General features: G+C 46.8%; 1 protein-coding gene across 3 annotated transcripts in view; it reads left to right on the forward strand.

Moving 5' to 3' along the window:
- Positions 1-18,784, forward strand: part of LOC101939989 (gamma-aminobutyric acid receptor subunit gamma-4) — a 74,144-nt gene that overhangs the window by 16,009 nt on the left and 39,351 nt on the right. Inside the window, exon 1 of one of the 3 annotated variants that reach the window (XM_065556425.1) lies at positions 8,629-8,754. The exons of the other annotated variants lie outside the window; for them this stretch is intronic. The gene's annotated coding sequence lies outside the window, so the exon portion shown is untranslated. Of the gene's footprint in view, positions 1-8,628; positions 8,755-18,784 lie in introns of those variants that run through there. 3 annotated transcript variants of the gene reach the window in all.

Genomic DNA, 18,784 nt, shown 5'->3' on the forward strand with positions numbered 1-18,784 from the left:
TTTATTTTACCAAAAAAAACAAATTAAAGCTGAAAGTTTGTACCAGACCCTGGAAATTTTTCAGTTTCCATTCTTTTTCATTGAAAAAGTTGATAATTTCAATGAAGACAAAGATGTTCTACAAATGGGTTCATTTTGGTTGAGCCACCATTTTGTGTGTGGGGGGGGTTGTTGTTTTTAAGTTTTGATTAAAACATTTGGACTGTCTCTAAATTTAAGCCATAAGGTGTAGCAGTGTTTGCCCCTGGGAAGTGTATACTGCAGATGGCAGCATGCAAGCTAGCCAGATGGGGACCTGGCTGTGCACTGCTTGAATAATGAAGATATTATCAGGAGGCTTAGGGAATGACTCCCCCATCTTATATTCAGAGGGCCTCTTCCATTGCTTCCCCTTGCCCAGTGCTTTTCAGGGAGGTGGCTCAAGGCAGGTGAAAGTTACACACGTGGGTGATGAGAACACCCCCTCCCCAAGAAGAAGAAGGGGAGGGGTGCAGCAGGATGGCTGCCATGTTGAATTTCTTAGCTGCATTCCAGGTAGCCCTGTGGGTAAGGCAGACAACCAAGCCAGCCCTGTCCAGTGCTGCTAGCTGTACTATACGTGCCGGAACGTTGGCATCAATTGAGAGGGACTTAGAGGGATACAAGGGATATGAGGAGGGATGAGATCATATGATTGCTCCATATTGCTGCCACTATCTCAGGTGTGAGATAGAGTCCACTGCTCACCGCAAACAGCCATCAGATCTTAATGTACTGTTCAGAGCCAGTGTGGGGATATGGTAAGGTCTGAGAAAATCAGCAAATAAAAATCCCTGATCTTAAAAATTACCAGGACTGGTCACTCTGATTCTCTGTATTCTGCCCATTCCTGCTCCCTGTCCATTCCTCCTATCTGTTCCCTTTCTGGTTCCATGTATCCCACCTGTTACAGGAAAGCTCTATGTCTGTATATACATGTAATAGTTAGTTAATAGATAAGTGCCAGTAGATGACACTCAAGAATAGGTAGAGTTTGTGGACTAATAACATCCTTTGTGCACTGCAGATGGCTTTGTCAGTGCAGCGCTTTACATCAGTTCTTAACATGCTGTGAGCAGTGGGGTTTGTGAGCTCTTAACGCCGCCCACTCCCTCCTAACAAATCCACTCCTCAGTGTTTCCATGAGTTCCCTTATATTTCCCTTAACAAAGCAGACTACATGCTGTCTGTCTAAATGGCTTTCATTTTACCAAGGAGAAAATAACAACAAGACAAACCCAAAGTAGAGTCTCCATGGGAGAGCATAGTGTGTGCATCTCCTCTTTAGGCAGCAGCGACTCGGGGAACAAAATGAGTCCTCAGAAATGTAAAGGTGCAGGACACCTAAAACAAAAGGCCTCAGAGTGGCTGCTACAGCTCTATTTCCATGTGTCACCTCCACCTCTTCCATCTCACTGTGTCCCAACAACTCTTCCTCTGTTTCATCTTCTAGCTCCTTTAAGGCATAGAATCATAGAATATCAGGCTTGGAAGGGACCTCAGGAGGTCATCTAGTCCAACCCCCTGCTCAAAGCAGGACCTAATCCCCAACTAAATCATCCCAGCCAGGGCTTTTTCAAGCATGACTTTAAAAATCCTTAAGGAAGGAGATTCCACCACCTCCCTAGTAATCCATTCCAGTGCTTCACCATCCTCCTAGTGAAAAAGTTTTTCCTAATATCCAGCCTAAACCTCCCCCACTGCAACTTGAGACCATTACTCCTTGTTCTATCATCTGTTACCACTGAGAACAATCTAGATCTATCCTCTTTGGAACCCCCTTTCAGGTATTTGAAAGTAGCTATCAAATCCCCCATCATTCTTCTCTTCTGCAGACTAAACAATCCCAGTTCCCTCAGCCTCTCCTCATAAGTCATGTGCTCCAGCCCCCTAATCGTTTTTGTTGCCCTCCACTGGACTCTTTCCAATTTTTCCATATCCTTCTTGTAGTCTGGGGCCCAAAACTGGACACAGTACTCCAGATGAGGCTTCACCAGTGCCAAAGAGAGGGCAATGATCACGTCCCTCAATCCACTGGCAATGCCCCTACTTATACAGACCAAAATGCCGTTAGCCTTCTTGGCAACAAGGGCACACTGTTGACTCATATCCAGCTTCTCGTCCACTATAACCCCTTTTCTGCAGAACTGCTGCCTAGCCACTCAGTCCCTAGTCTGTAGCAGTGCATTGGATTCTTCCTTCCTAAGTGCAGGACTCTGCACTTGTCCTTGTTGAACCTCATCAGATTTCTTTTGGCTCAATCCTCTAATTTGTCTAGGTCCCTCTGTATCCTATCCCTACCCTCCAGCGTATCTACCACTCCTCCCAGTTTAGTATCATCTGCAAACTTGCTGAGGGTGCAGTCCACACCATCCTCCAGATCATTAATGAAGATATTGAACAAAACCGGCCCCAGGACCGACCCTTGGGGCACTTTGCTTGATACCGGCTGCCAACTAGACATGGACATATTGATCACTACCCACTGAGCCCAACAATCTAGCCAGCTTTCTATCCACCTTATAGTCCATTGATCTAGCCCATACTTCTTTCACTTGCTGGCAAGAATACGGTGGGAGACCGTATCAGAAAGTTCCTTGGAGCTCCTGGGCAGCCCCTTTACACCAGAGCATGATTTGTTGTGAAGGTGTACTATAGCTGATGTGGCCTCCTTCCATCCTCAGCACCTTGTCTGAAGTGAGGGAGAGGCAGATGCAGAGGTTTAGAGCTGTGTCTTTATTCACAAAAGCTACAGATTAATTTGCTGTCTGCACACCACTTTCTGCTGTGATCACAATGTTCAGATCCTGGATTGAGCGTATTGTGTGCAGTTCTGGTCAACCATGTGTAAGAAGGATGAATGCAGACTGGAACAGGTGCAGAGAAGGGCTACTAGGATGATCAAAGGAATGGAGAATCTACCTTACAAGAGGAGACACAAGCAGCTTGGCTTGTTTAGCCTAGCCAAGCAAAGGCTGAGGGGAGATACGGTTGCTCTCTATAAATACATCAGAGGGATAAATACCAGGGAGGGAGAGGAGTTATTTAAGTTAAGTACCAATATAGACTCCAGAATAAATGGATATAAACTGGCAATCAACGAGTTTAGGCTTGAAATTAGATGATTTCTAACCCTCAGAGGAGTGAAGTTCTGGAACAGGCTTCCAAGGGGACCAGTGGGGGCAAAAAAACCTAACTGGCTTCAAGACTGAGCTTGATAAGTTTATGGATGGTATGGTATGAGGAGACTGCCTACAACGGCATGTGGGCCATGGTGGCTGCTAGTACAAATATCCCCAATACCCAGAGATGGGACCCTAGAAGGGGAGGGCTCTGAGTTACTACAGAGAATTCTTTCCCAGGTATCTGCCTGGTGGGTCTTGCCCAGGTGCTCAGGATCTAATTCATCACCATATTTGGGGTCAGGAAGGAATTTTCCCTCAGGTCCGATCGGCAGAGACCCTGGGGCGTTTTCGCCTTCCTCTGCAGCATGGGGCACAGGTCACTTGTAGGTTTAAACTAGTGTAAATCATGGATTCTCTGTAACTAGGGCTACTAGGATGATCCGAGGAATGGAAAACCTGTCTTATGAAAGGAGACTCAAAGAGCTTGGCTTGTTTAGCCTAACCAAAAGAAGGCTGAGGGGAGATATGATTGCTCTCTATAAATATATCAGAGGGATAAATACCAGGGAGGAAGAGGAATTATTTAAGCTTAGTACCAATGTGGACACAAGAACAAATGGATATAAACTGGACATTAGGAAGTTTAGACTTGAAATTAGACGATGGTTTCTAACCATTAGAGGAGTGAAGTTCTGGAACAGCCTTCCAAGGGGAGTAATGGGGGCAAAAGACATATCTGGCTTCAAGACTAAGCTTGATAAGTTTATGGAGGGGATGGTATGATGGGATAGCCTAATTTTGGCAATTAATTCGTCTTTGACTACTAGCAGGTAAATATGCCCAATGGTCTTTGATAGGATGTAAGAAGGGGTGGGATCTGACTTACTACAGAGAATTCTTTCCTGGGTGCTGGCTGGTGAGTCTTGCCCATATGCTCAGGATTTAACTGATTGCCATATTTGGGGTTGGGAAGGAATTTTCCTCCAGGGCAGATTGGCAGAGGCCCTGGAGGTTTTTCGCCTTCCTCTGCAGTGTGGGGCATGGGTCACTTGCTGGAGGATTCTTTGCACCTTGAGGTCTTCAAACCACGATTTGAGGACTTCAGTAACTCAGGCATAGCTTAGGGGTTTGTTACAGGAGAGGGTGGGTGAGATTCTGTGGCCTGTATTGCGGAGGAGATCAGACTAGATGATCATAATGGTCCCTTCTGACCTTAAAATCTATAAGTCTATAACTTAGTCTTTAAATCGTGATTTCAGGACTTCAGTAACCCAGCCAGAGATTAGGGGTCTATTATAGGAGTGGGTGGGTGAGGGTCTGTGGCCTGCAATGTGCAGGAGGTCAGACTAGATGATCAGGATCAGCTCTAGTAACCTTAAAGTCTATGAGTAATGCTCAGGGAATATCCCTCTAGATTCCTGGACCAGCTTTGTTCCCATCCCATATCTTACACTCAGGCCAGCAAATGCTGAGGGAACTTGGGGAGTTCATGCCATGTAGACATGGTGCCAGATGCTCAGGTAGTGTAAAGGAGCATGCCTCCATTGAGGTCATTGTTGATTTACATCATTTGAGGACCTGGTCTGTGATCCACAGAGCTGATCACTATATGCACCTATAGCATTGACATGTGAGAGTGATCCATTTCTGTCTGACCTCCACTTACAAAAATCCCCCTCTCCTCGAAAGCTCTACCCTTTCCCCAAGCAAGGAAATGTAAATCAGAAGACGGGAGATGCAACTGGGAGTTTAGAGCATGAGCTGAGAGGGAGGGTGTTTTTAAGTATTAGTGCAAGTTTTTAATCCTTTTCTAAGTTGGGATCCAAGAGTGTGCAGAATCTCTGGTGCAGGCACTGTGCACTCACTGTGCATAAGGAGCATTAAGGCATGGCTGGCTCTGGGAAATGACCCACATCTGCAGGGCTCCAGCAGGGAAGTTGCTTTTGCTGGGCTGATTCACACAGCTGCAGCCTCTGACAAGCAGAACTTTTTGTGCACTAAATAATCACTGTAGCCAGGACTTCCATTCCGATGAACCATTCGGGGCAAAGCAATGGGGCCTGGGAAGCGTGATGCCGCTGGCTCTCGGCCTCGCGAGACAGCTGTGTATCATAGTCACAGCTGGCCCCATTGTTTTTTTTATAGTACATGCAGATGCTGCTAACATGGCAGATCTGAGTTGGATTCCCAGCTCCTCCTCCTTCCCTGTGACCAGAAGCCAAGAGTTTCAAAAGTGAGCCTAATATTATTGGCTGAGAACGCTCCCACTTCATCTCAGGCTGGAACCCCCACAACCGTGGCCCCCAAGAACGCGAATCACTTTTGCACTCCGAGACTGCAGGGTACGTTTGCAAAGGCACATGTGGCAGCTAGGTGCCTAACTCTCACTGACCTCCAATAGGAGTCAGGTGCCAAAGTGCCACTTGTGCCATTGTAATTCTACCTGTGTGTGTCAGAGGAGCAGTAGCTCCTTCTTAGGAGTGATGAAATGAAGTGAGACTGAACTTGTCCTGGCCTAAGGAGACTGCTTTGGCTCTGTACGGTTCCTAGTTCTCCAGACTCCAGCAGCTGCAGACTGCTTTTCACATCAATGCTAAAAACTAGGACTTTCTGTTGGTACTGTCTTCAGTGGCATTGGCAGAAATACACTACCCAAGCCTCTGAACATATGATCCAAATTCTTCTGCCTTCTGGTTTTAATAGAAACCGCTCAATTCTGATCTTTTACCTTTTCTCTGCTGCTGCTTTTTAACCAAGGAACCTCTTCACCACTTCTATCCCAAACTCTGAGCTCTTTCTGGTTGCCTGATCTCTCTCCAAATTTTTTCCCATATGCAAAGAGCAAACCATGTACTTTCAGTCTAGATGACCTGCATTTCAAAGTAAGGAAATCAACAACTAGACAAAGAACAAGAGTGTGCCTGCAAGAGCATAATGTGTGAGACTCGCTTTGTGACCTTCTGCATTTGAGCTGAAAAAACAGCTCTGCTAGCAGCAGACACGCCTCTAAACATAAAGGTGAAATACACAGGGAACAAAATGCTAATGTCTTTCAGTTACATCACTACTTATAGCACCTTGGCTAAGCGTGTCAGTACCCCTTCTAGTGGCTGGTCCACATAGAAGATAAGAGCCTACTACTGCTACTGGCTGATGGAGCTATTCCTTTAGCTTCAGTAGTAGTGGTCTGTGCTTTTGGTGCTGTAGCTTACAGGTTCAGTCTCTCTGATGCCCTGTGGTGGGGATGATTACATGCAGGTGGAATTAAAGGCCCTTATGCAGGCAACCAAGTTTGAGTATTGGACACACCATGGTTTCCTTTCAATACTGTACTGTAATAGTTAACTACCTAGTCCAATGGGATCCTGATCCATGAGTAGGGCACCTAGGTGCTATGGAAATGCAAATTAATTATAATACCCCCTTCATCCATCAATGTGGCACTATTTTATCAGTGGTAGGAGCTGTCATCTTATTCATCTCTGGTTCAACCTTCAAATGATAAATCACATCAGGGCAGAAAACTTATTTTGTTCCTTAAAAATGAAAAGGGGATTTGAAAGGCCCTGCTTTAGGTGTGAATTTAGGATCCTTCTCATCAATCATCTCGTGTGAACAGTGTTATTAATCAGGAGCTAGCTGAAGGCAGACAGGCTGAAAAAATGCAAACAAGCTTTACAGTATCCTGTACAGACTGAAAGGACCATCTATCTCATCTGTGTGTGTTGATTATTGGCTCATACTTAGAGTTATTTATTAACAATGGACAAACCTCTCAATCCCTGCACAAAAGAAAGAAGGATTTCCCTGAAATTTCACACATGACACATCAACCCAGGGGAGAGCTTTTCTGCTGAGCTGGTAAAAATCAGAAAAGGTATGGTAAAGATTTGGGGGCTGATTTTCCCCCCCACTGCCTTTCAGCTGGTAGAGTCACCTTTCCCAGTGTAAAGCAGATGTAAAACAGTCTCAAGTCAGCATGGGACAGCATGGTGTAGCACACGGCGTGCTGAAGTGAGAATCAGGAGGCCTGGGATCTAGCTCTGCCACTGACCTGCCAGGTGACCGTGGCAAATCACTTCCCCGCCTTCTGTATGTCTTGCTGTTTGCAGATTGTAAGCTCCTCATGGCCAGCACTGTCTCTTCCGGTGTCTGTGCAGGACTAGCACAATGTGGTCTTGACCTCAACTGGGGACTCTAGCCACTACTGAAGCATCAATAAGCACTGGTAGCATGTTGCATCACTTTGCACAGGCATGACCCAGGGGGAAGGCAGTGGAGAATCATGCCCATGGGTGTGTTCTGAAAATGGCCCTCGCCCCTTTCTTGGCTCATCTTGTTTCCAAACCCCAGACACCCCATTCTGGAGTCTGGCTGAACTGGGTTTGGCTCAGGCGCTGAGTGAGGAAGGGTTCTGTGGGAGCTAGGGGGCACGGTCAGGGTTGGGTGGGCAGTGTAAATCAGGTGGGGTGATGATGAATGAGGCAGGAGAGTATGGTGGTGGGGCACCAGTAGATCCCTTCCCTGTTTATTTCCAGATGGGTCATCTTGTGGCTTGAGTGTTAGCTGGACTCCACTGAAAACACCTTCATCCTTAACTCTCCTTTAGCAAAGGGCTTTGTTAAGTGTCTTTAGGAGTCATTATTATGATGCATTTCTCTGCAAGGTGCATTTCTTTGCAAGGGGCAGCTTCAGGGCCTGGGATTCAGTGGAGTTGCTCACTTGATTGATTTTAATTCTGGGTCTTCTCCACAATGTGCGTGAGATTAAACTCCCTTCCTAGGACAGACACTGATTGCACAGGGAGGGAATGAGGAGTCTCGCACCTGCTCCGGAGCATGGGGGAGAGTCTGCAATGTACTTGCCCAGCAGAAATGAGCTATTGTTTTAACCTGTGTTGTTTGGTATGTCCCTTCTCAGGGGCACGCTGTTGATTTGATCTGACCTGCACTCAAAGCCCCTGGGTGTACTGACTAGCCAGTGCAATGAAATACAGCCTCACAGCAGGGCAAGACACCCCATAGGGTCATTTTCAGATCTGGAGAGTGTTTGAACATCACAAGGGAGCCATCAGTGCAGGTAAGATCACAGGCAGGCTGAAGACAGAGTGGGAATGGCTGATAGTGAGCTCCCCAAGGGAATGGCTGGGGTGAGCATGGCAGACTGAATAAGAATATGCATCAAATCCCAATCAGATGGACTCCCATTGACTTCTATGGACCCAGTGTGTGGGCCCTAGGGAGGAAAGGGCAGAGGGAAAGGGGTAAAGGGTACATCAGCAAAAACAATGAAGCTCCCAGTGAGGATGAGGATGGAGGAGAAGCCAATCAAGGAGAGACAGTCAGAGAACTTGGAGATAAAGGAGGGGTCTGACCTGGGAGCTGGAGGTAAGCAAAGGTTCGAGGAAAGGCTTGAAGGAAGAGAAGGGCCTTGTCACAATGTGACTGGCCCCTTTAAGAGGAAGGAGGCAAGTGCAGCTGTGCCTGGTCAGCTGTCTCCCAGCTGGGCCCTAGAAGACAGGAAGGGACCAGGGAGAGGTGCATGGGAACAGGTGAAAGGCAGAAGGAGCAGCAGGGAGGTGCCAAGGGAAGGAGCTGTTGGAAGACTGAAGGTGAGCCGTCATGGTGAGCTGCTGGTGATGAGTTTGGGGAAAAGCTGTTGGGAGGACTGGTTAGAGCTGGGGAGCCCTGCTGAGTGGCAGGGGAGGCTTGTGCAGAGGCCCCTAGGAATGCAGGGAAGAACCAGTGTGGTCAGTGTAAGCTGAGCCCAGAAGCAAGGTGTTGACTCTGACGAGAGGTCCCCAGGAGCAGGGGTGAGACTCAGATTAGGAGGCCTGGGCAGTAAAACACTGTGGAGAGCCTCTTGTGGGAGACCTGATGTGGGGCTATGGGAGAAGGTTCCTGGAGAGAAGAAGGCCTGGGAACTCTCAGGCAGAGGGCGAGGGGAGTGGGGCTAAAGGAACTGGGACTACATGCTTAATGACTTTCGGGTGGGTGACCTGGGAATGGGATTGAAGAGCTGCTGCCTTGTCACCTTGTTCTCCTTTGGGGATATGGGAGAATTTCTTTTTGCCATGAGGGATCTGTGGACTGTGGGTTTTTATATGAATAAAAAGGTTGAATTTGCTGTTGACAATAGATCTTTGCATGGGTGGCTGGAGGGGGGAAACTGAGGCAGGTCATGCCTGTGCTGCCAAGGTCGGCTGCAGGAGGGCACTCATGTCAGGGTCACGCTATAACGTTTGGCCCCAGATGTGGGAATCCAAAACCCCTCCCATCCAGAAGGGAGGACTGGCAGAGGATGAGGCCACCCTTGGCACCAGGGGTACATCCAGAGGCCACCCTAGGACAGGCCTGGAGGAGAGAGTGGAGAGGCTGAAGCTACTGTTAGGAGTTCAAGTAACATTGACAAAGCTGAGTCTCCGAGCTAACCACACAGCTAGGCCAGAGTTTCTAAAGGGCCCAAAGAAAGTCGTACACCTAGCTACTATCATCTCTCAGTGGGATTTGGGCACCCGACTCACCTCAGAAATCCCAGCCTCCAACTGCATCTGATGAGGCAAGTGTAAAAATATCCTGATTCATTATTCAAGGACACAGCTCGGCCACAGACACTTACAGAGGCTGTGCGCTGAGATGCTTGGGTGGGGGCCAGGAACACGGCTGGCCAAATGAGCTGTCTCAAACAATGTTGCTATTTTCAAAGCCGCCTAGGGGATTTGGATGCCCAGTTAAATTTCCATTCATCTTGATGGCATTTGGGTGCCTGAATCCCCTTGGCAGCAGCTTTGCAAATCTCAGTATTAGCTCTTTGGTCTCATTGTGAATCATTTGCAAAACTATAGTGGTTCTCTTCGATGGTGCTCATGACAACAGGCATTTGGGGGTGGCAGGGGGTGGGGAGGCTGTGGCAATGGGGGGAGGGGTGATGATTTCTGTTGGAGTCCTGAGGGACTACGAAGTTCTGCTTTTTAATTAATTTTTGCTGATGGTGGCTGTTTGCTGGAGGGATTTACAGCTCTTTTGTTGTGTGATGGGTTTATCGCTATAGATTACAGTGTTAACTGGTGTCAAGGGCACTTAGAGCCTTCCTTCTGGGGTGTTTAAAGCTTAAAAAAATAACTCAGTAAAAATAAGCGTTCACTAAATAACGTGAGAGTTGGTGTGGATGGGAGGGGAGGAGGGATAGTGAGAACTTCCTGGGCCATGGAGTGCTGTGTCCTCACAGCAGACTGTGGCTCAGACCTCTCCCCTCTCTGGATCCTCAAGATACAACATTTCATTCCCTTGCAAAGCACAAAACTCAACCACACAAGCACAGTGACAACCACACAATTACTGAATAAACATGGCAATAATAAACTTAAGCACAGTGCCTCCCTGAGTGTGCAAAAGTGATGGTGCTACTTGTAAGCCCCAGGACATGAGTCAACACAGCAGTGACTCATTGGAGGCTGGTGACTCTTCACCATGATATTTGCAAGGACCATGGAAAAAGGGAATGGAACAAGCCAAAGACACAAACAGGTGGCAATAGACCACATGCCCTGGAGAGCTGTGCTGGGCATGGTGGGGTAGGCGCAATGTTCCACACCAGAGCTGGTTGAAATGCTGGAAACATTGCCATTCTGAGTAGGTAGCTTCTTGTATCCACTTTGCACTGGTGCAAATGACCACACAAGATGCACAAGGGAGAAGCAGGTATCACAGGGGTAGCTGTGTTAGTCTGGATCTGTAAAAAGCAACGAAGAGTCCTGTGGCACCTTAAAGACTAACAGATGTATTGGAGCATAAGCTTTCATGGGTGAATACCTACTTCATCATACACATCAGGGAGAAGCAGGCCACTGAAATTCATCTATGGCCAAATCCGGCTCACTAAAGTGCCTGTGGCTTCAATGGAAGTTGGACTGCTTCTTCATACATTATTCATAGCAGATCATTCGCTCAGCTCTCTGCATAAGTGGTTGGATAGACCCCCATAGCAGTTAAATCTCCGAACATGTGCTTTTTGATAATCCTTCCATATTTCTTTAGCAAATAGTAGTGCCTCTATTACATCTGTAATGCTGCACCTAGTTGCAGTAGTTACTATGCAGCATGCAAACTAAATTGGCTATGAAGAACATATTTTCCAAGATTTGAACTGCTGTGGAATAGATCTGCATCTATGGTGCACTTGTTAAAACGCTGGGGGGGGGGGGAGAGCCCATGTTTGTTCATGATCAGCTGATGCGTAATTAACTTACAAACGTTGTCTTGTAAAATATAAGTTATATCCTCATTGGCCACACTTTATCATTTAAAGTATAAGCGCAGCTTGAGTGAAGAAAACTCCCCACCAACTGCTTTCATGTACATCTCAAGTAGTCAGGGAAAGAGGGTTTCAGAGTGAAAGTTGACAAACGTGACTGCTACGAAGGAAGGTCTGGTTCCACAAAGATGACTTGAGAAAGGTCCCTTGTTCTGATCTCCTGGTGAAAAGAGATGGAAACAAACCCTTGGGTTATTTAGTCTGTCATTTCTGTATCAGAGCAATAGCTCGCTTTGAAGGCAGTGAGTGTAGTGGTTAGAGTAGGGGTGGGCAAACTTTTTGGCCCAAGGGCCAGATCTGGGAATAGAAATTGTATGGTGGGCCATAAATGCTCACAAAATTGGGGTTGGGTGTGGGAGGGGGTGAGGGCTCCAGCTGGGGGTGCAGGCTCTGGGGTGGGGGTGGGGATGAGAAGCTTGGGGTGCATGAGGGTGCACTGGGCTGGGATCAAGGGGTTTGGAGGGCAGGAGGGGGATCAGGGCTGGGGCATTGGGTTGGGGCATGGGGAGAGGCTCAGGGGTGCAGGGTCCCAGCAGTGCTTACCTCAAGCAGTTCCTGGCAGTGGCGGCATGTCCCTTTTCTGGCTCCTACGCAGAGGCACGGCCAAGCGACTCTGCACGCTGCCCCATCTGCAGGCACCGCCCCTGCAGCTCCCATTGGAGTGCCGGAGGGGGCCATTGGAGCATGTAGAAGCCAGCTTCCGGGAGCTGTGTGGCGCACTTCCCAGCGGGAGCTCGGCCCGCAGGCCAGATCTGGCCTGCGGGCCGTAGTTTGTCCACCCCTGGGTTAGAGCATGAAATGGGACTCCGGCTTCCTCCTGGGTTCTAGCCAGGGCTTTGCCATTAAATCAGTGTGTGCAAGTCACAGGTCAGTTGCTTTATGACTTTTTCCTCATCTGTTAAAAACGAGCAATAAAAACTGCCAGGCTCAAAGGAATATTTCATCTTGACTATACTAGCTTGACTTCCCTGGAGTAAGTAGGGAGGAAACTAGACTGCAGTCCTGAAATGGGTGTAATACTTTTTTTTTTTTTTTTAAGGTGCTCAGATACTGTGGTGCTGAACACAATATAACTCTATAGATGGTGATAATTTTTTCCCAATAATAAAATCCTACATTTACATTATGCTTCTCTTCCTGAAAGATCTCAAAGTGCTTCACAAACAATCTAGACAGGAATCACTTAACTCTGCACTCATCTGTTCAAATATTCCACCTCTGGGGTGGAAAATGATGTCTGTGTAGCAGCATACAGCAACATTACAGAATTGCATAGGGCAGAAAGGTCCAGATTCTCATCCCAGCCACACCAATGTAACTCCATTGATTTCAGAGCCATTGCTCTGGATTCATGCCAGTGTAACTGGGGCAGTATCTGATGGAAAATGAAGAAGAATGCGGTCTGCATTTGAAGTAGATGTATGGAGTACTATCCAGTCTGAAAATGTGTACTGCTTATTTGGAGCTCCATTCACTTCAGAGAGCTTTGGATTAAGCCCTTGGCTTCTAAGCATGGCTCACCATTCTATCCTGGTTCATTGTTAGAGCTGCTTGAATCTTTCAAAAGTGTTTGCAGCTATTCGTTCAGGTTTTCAAACAGCACTTTGCTTCAACCCCTTATTACTGAATGTTCACGTGAACCCGTTCTTGTTCACACAAGTGTTTTGGGGAATGGCGCTTCTTCATATCAGTCCTAGTATCTCCATACACAGAGAAGAGTGCCCGGGATACAGTTGTACTCCAAAAAAACCCCACAACTCTTGATCAATCAGGGACCAGTAACAATATCCTGTGACTGAGGTGACCAATCACATACCATGACAAACAAATGTCCAGTTGAACATTTACTGACCACGGCACATAAAACACATTCACAGAAATCAGGATCAGCTCCCCAAGAGGAAAAGGGCTGGTTTATTCACAATGAATAATTCAGCCCACTCCATTTATTAGTAGAACATACACTAATCCCCCTCCAGCTATCTCCTCTCAGTGACATCCATGTCAGTAATTTATTTATAAGCAGTTTGTGTAGAAAACGTATGGAGTCAGTTAGCAATGGAATGAAAGTTGGGTTTTTGTCACTTTAAGAAGAGAGCTCAATAAAAAATGAAAATCTGATCTGGTGCCTCCTGAGGAAAATGCTTGCTTTGGGATGTATTTCTGGAGAACAAAGCCCCGAGGTTAATTAACATCTGTGCTCCCCAATCAAATGCTGAAACAGGAAAGTTGGTTGTACTCAATCAAGAGTCTTAAATTCGTCACTGGAATTTGAATGCAGGGAGGCAGTGACTTCACTTGTGTAACAAGTAACTAAGACAAGGGCCTCAGGACTTTGAGCAACATAGAAGACAACATTCATAATTAAGCAACCATCTCTGGTAAATTCCAGATGTTCCTCCTGGCAAGAACATCTCTACTATGAATTCATTTCATGGTAGCACTGGGAGAAAGCACCTATCCTTTAGCTGCTCTTGCTGTTGATTTTTTTTTTTCTGTCTGGCCAAGCTATTTTTAACACTTGCCCTGAAATCAATAGGGACCCTTCATGAAGGACATTGACTGAAGGCTCTTCCTGTCATTTCACACAAGCTCCCTGCCTGGTCTACAAGTGACTGCATAACTCTTGATTCTCCATCCTTCACATAACCAACAAGGATACCCATCCATGTTCTTAACACCTTCCCTCCTGCTGCTGATTAGGCAAAACCACATAGTCATGCATCTTCAACTTTCCATTTCTTTCATTAGAACATACACTAATGACAGGTTTCAGAGTAGCAGCCGTGTTAGTCTGTATCTGCAAAAAGAACAGGAGTACTTGTGGCACCTTAGAGACTAACAAATTTATTAGAGCATAAGCTTTCGTGGGCTACAGCCCACTTCATCGGATGCATATAGAATGGAACATATATTGAGGAGATAGATAGATATAGATATAGATATCTATATCTATACACACATACAGAGAGCATGATCTCCATATATGTTCCATTCTATATGCATCCGAAGAAGTGGGCTGTAGCCCACGAAAGCTTATGCTCGAATACAGGGGTCGGCAACGTTGGCATGCGGCTCGCCAGGGTAAGCACCCTGGTGGGCCGGGCCAGTTTTATTTACCTGCTGACGCGGCAGGTTTGGCCAATTGCGGCCCCCAGTGGCCGCGGATCACCATCCCGGGCCAATGGGGGCGGCGAGAAGCGGCGCGGGCGAGTGATGTGCTGGCCGCGGCTTCGCAATCGGCCGAACCTGCCACGTCAGCAGGTAAATAAAACTGGCCCGGCCCACCAGGGTGCTTACCCTGGCGAGCCACATGCCAACGTTGCCGACCCCTGCTCTAATAAATTTGTTAGTCTAAGGTGCCACAAGAACTCCTGTTCTTTTTACACTAATGACACACTCTTAAAAGTCCACCCATTGTTTAATGCACTGTCTGTAACCATGGCAGCTACATTTCTCTATCTCCTTCCAGAGGCCTAAGATGGCATGTGATTGTCTATCTGTAATTAAGTCATAACACTGTTTTGCTGTGGCAGTGGGACGTTCTCTAACCATGCCTATGCCAACAGGTTGATAGTCCTCCTTCCTCCCGGCACTATATAAGGGAGGATATTGCTCTGCACTCTGTTGGTGCTACTCTGCCTGAATGTCCTCCAGGAGCACTATCCTCTGCTGAGACATTGAAAGAGAGCTGCTCAAATGCACGGACACAGACATGTTTGGGAGCATGGTAAGTGTGGACTCACATACGTGGGTGACACACAGCTGTATTGTGAACAAATCCACAGCATGGACACAACCATGTTAATTGTAAATGGAACAGTTAAGGGAGTCTCAACCTGGTTACCAAAATACCATGGTACGTACAGTGTGTATGGGTGCATCAAGTAATCCAGGTCTGATTCCTGATTCTGGTCCGTTCTTCCCTGAGCAACCGTGACTTGATTCGTCCAAATACCGGGAAAAAAACCACAGTGGCAATTTTGAAAGAAATGGCCTTTGAGATGCACCAATAGTTGCCACATGAAGAATGGAGATATTTTCAGGGTGGGGTTGATTTATCTGAGCTAATAGCTTCAGATCTTTTCTGGGGAGAGTTATGTGTATTAAGAGCTTAGCTCCTCGGAGCTAAGATCAAGTGTAGTATCTCCTAATGCTGGTCAGAACCCAGAATTTCATTCCCTGGAAAATTACAGTTTGAATTTCTTTTCATGCTGAATCAGAAAAAAAACTTGACATTTCAAAGCTTCCTGTGAAATGAAAATTCGCAAAAATTTCAATTTGAGACAATCAAAACATTTTGTTTCCATATTGATTAGTTTGGTTTCAATGTCGTAATTTCATTTAGACTTTACGTTATTTAGTATTTTATATTAATGTCAAAATGAAATTAATCAAAATGAGTCAAATCAAAACATTTTTGTCTTATGGAAATGAAATGCAAAAGTTGAAATTATTCTTTTCAACTTTTTCCCGTAGGAAGTGTTGTCTAAATCACTTTCCCACAAAACATTTTGATTTCAACAAAACTTCATTTTTTGACAAACTGTTCCATTTAATATTTTTGGACCAGCTCTAATATCTCCATTAAAGTTTATTGGTTACTATTGCATGATCAATCAGCCATAATTTGTAAGTTTATAACTATTAATCGACTAACATTACCTGGAATTCAATGGCTATGGGTGGTCACTGGCAGGCCTGGCTTGGGGTCCCACTGGTGGGGCAGTGTGCAGGATGTTCAGGGTTGCATATGCATGGAGAGTGAATTCACCCTGAGTCTAAAAGAAAGACAGCCCCCTTCCTGAAAGGAAAGAATGGAAGCAGAGAAACATCTTTGGCAGAATCCTCTTCTTGCCCCACTTAGCACGTATGAGAGTTCAGTAACTGGACAGAGCAATAGAGATCTGAAATGGAATTTGCATCTTGTCAAAACTGTGTCAGTCCCACCTGCTGAACGATGCATTAATCAGACTCTAGAATGTCTTCTGTGTGAACCTACAAGGGTCTGGCATTTAATCACCAAAGACACAAATTACACATAAACAGAAGTGGCTTGGTGACACAGCCACTCTGAGAGTCAGCAAGGCACCAGTGCTGGCCACATCAAAGAATCTCTCTACCTTCCTTTATCTGCCACTCTTAACTCTCCCCTGCATGCACACCTTCCCTGCATCTCCCAGCCATTGTTAATTGCTTTTTCTCCCCTCCTGATTTGTACACATTTGGATTAGTGCTCACAGGAGAGATTTATTGCACTTGCTAGTTCCAGACCTGGCTACGGCAGGGGCTGTGCAAACTTCCCTTGCACTTTCTGCCAAAGCACCTCAGTTCTGATCTGCAGCAGCCCCAGCTATTTGGGCCACCACACAGACGATGAAACCCATGATCGGTCTGCAGAACATCCTGCGACTGCCTCACAGCAGCTCTGCTGATGCTCTCATGCCACCCCTGCAAGACCCTTTGCAATCTCTGCACAAGTGTCAGCCAAATCCCAACCAGGCCTGACCAAAGCAATCTGAACCCAGCTCTGTAGATGGTCGGCCACTCTACCTTCTAGATAAATATTGTCTATACTCTCTCTTGCCTGGCACCATGCTGGGTGCGGAAGCTACAGAGTGAAACAAACTGCTGGTGCATTTAATATGTAGTGAAGATGTGTGCCCTGGGGTGTGCAGACATTTCATAGTTGGTTGGGTCCTGTGTCCTCAATACAGACTGCCTGAAGGAAAATGAATTGTTCAGGAGATTTCTGCTGGCGGATGCCCCATTGGTGCTGCAATGTGGGCAGGGAGATGGCACTGATGGGAGGCTGGCATGTTCAACATGCACCACAGCGTGGCCAGCCTGGGTTTTGTTCACGACTCTGGAGATTGCTGGCATCAAGGCAGAAAGTGGCTCTCTCAAGTAAGCATTGCTCCTAAGTGCCCCAGAAGTGCTATGTGATAAGAAAGGCTTTGCTTAGTAAGTAGGGGGCTTTGCAGTGAGTGAATGTCTCCTTGATTGTTCTTTGACCTGTGTCAAGGCCAATTCCCCACTCTGGCACTTTGAGTGCAGAAGGTGGGGGCCTGCAAGGATTCTAAAAATTAATACTGGCCACTCCAGGCTGGTATTACACTCCCAAGTTACAGCTTCTCTCTGACGTTGGGTGGGTAGATGCTACCACCACCCAAATGCAAACCCCTTGGAAACCAGGAAGACGCACTTGGGAATTCCTTCCTGTGGAGTACCCTCAAGCCCTTTCACCTCCCTCCAGGAAAGAGCCAAGAAACAAAACAAAGGAAATTAGCTGTTGCCCCCAGCTAATTAAACTGCATATGCACAAACCTCTTAGGGACACACAAATCCAGTCCTGTTCTTTAAAAAGGTAAATTGTATTAAACCCAAAAAGAAAGGGAATTGCTGCCAGAGCAAGGATGAAGATTTACCTGCAAAGACACCTGCTTTATTTGTGAATGAATTTGATGCTTGTGAATGTGTGGCTGTGATCGTGCTGCCTGTTAACAGCAGAGAATGGGCCAGGGCTGTGCGCTTCAGTCCAACACTCCCATGCTCTTGCACTGCTACCCGCCATCAGCTCTGGCAATACATCTCTACTCATCCTGGTATTCCAGACCTGGGGCCCCCCTCCATCCTGACCAGAAACAACCTCGGCTATTTCACGATCCAGTCCTGCAAGGTGCGTGCCTACCTGTCACTGTGGCCTGAATTCAGCCCCTCCCTTCCACCTGCTTTCAAGGTGGTATAGAGACAAAAATGTGTGTGTTGGAGGAGGGAACAAGAAGTAGGAGCCTAAACCTGAGGGATTTAGAGTGGGCCAGGTAGCACCAAATACCAGCATGAAATCAGGTGAGCCTAGGCAGCTGATATATCCCCAGAAACCTGATCCACTAGGTACATGAGGAAACTAGCAGGTCAGGTATTACACACCCAAAGTAATTCCCTAGCGGTGATTGTCTGGGCTTGCACCTATTGGTAGCCATCCCAACTACCAAACACAGGGGGGAGGACCTGCAAGGACAGTCAGGAATAGACAGGCTTCTCTGTTCTTCTCTGCTAGAGAGAGCCAGGACTGGAATGAGATTCACGTGGCGCCACCTCTGTACTGCAAGTTCTTCACCTTGTCCTGCCTAGAGGTTCCAGGGCTAATCATCATTGGCTCCCTGGAGAGAGGAGAGGATTTGGAGGAATGTTGTCACTGGTTTCCTTGGACTGGCAGCCAGGGATGGATTGGTGAGCCTGCCAAGAGCCTCCAGCCCTGCACCATGTGGTGGATCTGTGGTTTTGCACTCAGTGCACCTTGTGCAAAGCTGCAGATCCTTCACACA

Source organism: Chrysemys picta, chromosome 9 (assembly GCF_011386835.1).
Source record: "Chrysemys picta bellii isolate R12L10 chromosome 9, ASM1138683v2, whole genome shotgun sequence".
Classification (NCBI taxonomy): Eukaryota; Metazoa; Chordata; order Testudines; family Emydidae; genus Chrysemys; species Chrysemys picta.